The sequence below is a fragment of the Arachis hypogaea genome, chromosome 19 (genome assembly GCF_003086295.3).
Source record: "Arachis hypogaea cultivar Tifrunner chromosome 19, arahy.Tifrunner.gnm2.J5K5, whole genome shotgun sequence".
Lineage (NCBI taxonomy): Eukaryota > Viridiplantae > Streptophyta > Magnoliopsida > Fabales > Fabaceae > Arachis > Arachis hypogaea.
In genome coordinates this window covers 35,966,290-35,970,176 of record NC_092054.1, presented here as the reverse complement: position 1 = coordinate 35,970,176, position 3,887 = coordinate 35,966,290, and the positions used below count along the sequence as shown (strand labels likewise).

At 34.6% G+C, this 3,887-nt stretch overlaps 1 non-coding gene across 1 annotated transcript; it reads right to left on the bottom strand.

The window, feature by feature from the left end:
* Positions 1-3,576: 3,576 nt before the first annotated feature.
* Positions 3,577-3,684, bottom strand: LOC112781789 (small nucleolar RNA R71). The gene has a single exon (XR_003192548.1). It is a non-coding gene; the product is annotated as a small nucleolar RNA R71 (small nucleolar RNA).
* Between the last annotated feature and the right edge of the window lie 203 nt (positions 3,685-3,887).

Genomic DNA, 3,887 nt, shown 5'->3' with positions numbered 1-3,887 from the left:
TAGGACCTCTTACTATTGTATTAGGCATCCTGGATTGTATTTTGATCCTGTGATCTCGTTTAGGGGCTGGCCATCTCGGCCATGCCTGGACCTTCACTTATGTATTTTCAACGGTAGAGTTTCTACACTCCATAGATTAAGGTGTGGAGCTCTGCTGTTCCTCAAAGATTAATGCAAAGTACTACTGTTTTCTATTCAATTCTTCTTATTTCTCTTCTAAGATATCCATTCGCACCCAAGAACGTAATGAAGGTGATGATTATGTGTGACGCTCATCATCCTTCTCCCTTATGAACGCGTGCCTGACAAACACTTCTGTTCTACATGAATTAAGCTAGAATGAGTATCTCTTAGATCTCCTAACCAGAATCTTCGTGGCGTAAGCTAGAATGATGGCGGCATTCAAGAGAATCCGGAAGGTCTAAACCTTGTCTGTGGTATTCTGAGTAGGATTCAATGATTGAATGACTGTGACGAGCTTCAAACTCGCGATTGTTGGGCGTTAGTGATAGACGCAAAAGGAGGGTGAATCCTATTCCAGCATGATCGAGAACCGACAGATGAATAGCCGTGCCGTGACAGGGTGCGTGAGCATATTATTCACTGAGAGGAGGGGATGTAGCCACTGACAACGGTGATGCCCTTGCATAAAGCCAGCCATGGAAAGGAGTAAGACTGATTGGATGAAGATAGCAGGAAAGCAGAGGTTCAGAGGACGAAAAGCATCTCCATTCGCTTATCTGAAATTCCTACCAATGATTTACATAAGTATCTCTATCCCTATTCTATTAATTAATATTCGAAAACACCATTATCAATTTATATCTGCCTGACTGAGATTTACAAGGTGACCATAGCTTGCTTCATACCAACAATCTCCGTGGGATTCGACCCTTACTCACGTAAGGTATTACTTGGACGACCCAGTGCACTTGCTGGTTAGTTGTATCGAAGTTGTGACAATCATGAATTAAGATCAGAGCACCAAGCTTTGGAGCCATTACCAGGATTTGTTCGAGCCTGGAGATCACAATTTCGTGCACCAAGTTTTTGGCGCCGTTGCCGGGGACTTAATTGTTCCTGTTTGGCACCAAGAATCATCTGAGATCCCAATCCCAGCAACAACACCAAGTTTTTGGCGCCGTTGCCAGGGATTGTTCGTGTTTGGACAACTGACGGTTCATCTTGTTGCTCAGATTAGGTAATTTTCTTTTTATTTTATTTTCAAAAATTTTTCAAAAATATTTCTAAAATTTTCTCATCTGTTTTCGAAAAAAATAATAACAATATTTTCAAAAAAAAAAATATGTTTTCAAAAATAAATTATTCTATGGTTTCAGAATTTTTAAGAATGAATTCTAGCGTTTCATGAAGCATGTTGAAGCCTGGCTGGCTGTAAAGCCATGTCTCAATCCTTATACCGAAGAGAAGAGCTTCTTTATCTTTCTTAGCCAATTGGCTGTTGAATGTAAGGAATGTCAGGCATGTCATGTCTGAGTTACATACTAAAGCTTGGCTGGCTATTAAGCCATGCCTGACCCTTTGATTGGAGCTTTAGAGCATAAGATTCCTGGAATTCATATTAAAAATTTTGGAATCCTTATTTTTCTTTTTCAAAATAATTTTTCGAAACATATAAAATAAAAATAAAAAAAAATTTAGAAAATCACAAAAATAAAAAATATTTCATGTTTCTTGTTTGAGTCCTGAGTCATATCATAAGTTTGGTGTCACTTGCATATGCATCTTGCATTTTTTCGAAAATATCATGCATTCATAGTGTTCTTCATGATCTTCAAGTTGTTCTTGGTAAGTCTTCTTGTTTGATCTTGATGATTTTTTGTTTTGTGTCTTTTCTTGTTTTTCATATACATTCTTGAATCCTTAGTGCGTAAGCATTAAAGAATTCTAAGTTTGGTGTCTTGCATGTTTTCTTTGCATTAAAATTTTTTTTCAAAATTGTGTCTATGATGTTCATCTTGACATTCAAAGTGTTCTTGGTGTTCATCTTGACATTCATGGCATTCTTGCATACATTCATGTTTTGATCTAAAAATTTCATGCATTGCATAATTTTCATGTTTTCATAAAAATTCAAAAAATCAAAAAAATATCTTCCCCTTTTTCTCTCATCAAATTCGAAAATTGAGTTGACTTTTTCAAAAATTTTTAAAAATCAAAGTTGTTTCTTATGAGTCAAATCAAATTTTCAATTTGAAAATCTTATCTTTTTCAAAATCTTTTTCAAAAATCAAATCTTTTTCAAATTTCTTAGTTATTTTCGAAAATTCCAAAAATATTTTTCAAAAATCTTTTTCTTATTTTTATATAAAATTTTCGAAAATAACTAATCAATTAATGTTTTGATTCAAAAATTTCAAGTTTGTTACTTACTTGTTAAGAAAGATTCAAACTTTAAGTTCTAGAATCATATCTTGTGATTTCTTGTGAATCAAGTCATTAATTGTGATTTTAAAAATCAAATCTTTTTCAAAAACTAATTTCTATCATATCTTTTCAAAATATCTTCTCATCTTATCTTTTTCAAAAAATTGATTTCAAAATATCTTTTCTAACTTCCTAACTTCTTATCTTTTCAAAATTTGTTTCAACTAACTAACTAACTTTTTGTTTGTTTCTTAACTTTTTCAAAACTACCTAACTAACTCTCTCTCTCTCAAATTTTCGAAAATATCTCCCCTCTTTTTCAAAAATTTCTTTTTTATTAACTAATTATTTTTATTTTTAAATTTTAAAAATTTTTTCGAAAATTTCTAACATTTTTCAAAAACCATTTTTCAAAAATCACTAACTCTTTTTCAAAATAATTTTCGAAAATTATACCTCCCCCATCCTATTCTATTTATTCATTCATATCCTAACATCTCATCTCACATCTCTTCCATTCTCACAGTTGTGTTTCTTCCTTTATATTACATTCTTTGTCTCCCCCTTTTCTTCCACTCACAAAGGGATCCCTATACTGTGGTATAAAGGATCTCTATTATTATTATTATTTTTCTGTGCCTTCTTCTTTGTCATATGAGCAGGAGCAAGGATAAGAACATTCTTGTGGAAGCAGATCCAGAACCTGAAAGGACTCTGAAGAGAAAATTAAGAGAAGCTAAAATACAACAATCCAGAGATAACCTTTCAGAAATTTTCGAACAGGCAGAGGAGATGGCAGCCGAAAATAATGATAATGTAAGGAAGATGCTTGGTGACTTTACTGCACCTAATTCCAATTTACATGGAAGAAGCATCTCCATTCCTGCCATTGGAGCAAACAACTTTGAGCTGAAACCTCAATTAGTTTCTCTAATGCAGCAGAACTGCAAGTTTCATGGACTTCCATATGAAGATCCTTTTCAGTTCTTAACTGAATTCTTGCAGATATGTGATACTGTTAAGACTAATGGAGTAGATCCTGAAGTCTACAGGCTCATGCTTTTCCCTTTTGCTGTAAGAGACAGAGCTAGATTATGGTTGGATTCTCAACCCAAAGACAGCCTGAACTCTTGGGATAAGCTGGTCACGGCTTTCTTTGCCAAGTACTTTCCTCCTCAAAAGCTGAGCAAGCTTAGAGCTTATGTTCAAACCTTCAGACAGAAAGAAGGTGAATCTCTCTATGAAGCTTGGGAAAGATACAAACAGTTTACCAAAAAGTGTCCTTCTGACATGCTTTCAGAATGGACCATCCTGGATATATTCTATGATGGTTTATCTGAGCTATCAAAGATGTCACTGGACACTTCTGCAGGTGGATCCATTCACCTAAAGAAAACGCCTGCAGAAGCTCAAGAACTCATTGACATGGTTGCTAATAACCAGTTCATGTACACTTCTGAAAGGAATCCTGTGAATAATGGGACGCCTATGAAGAAGGG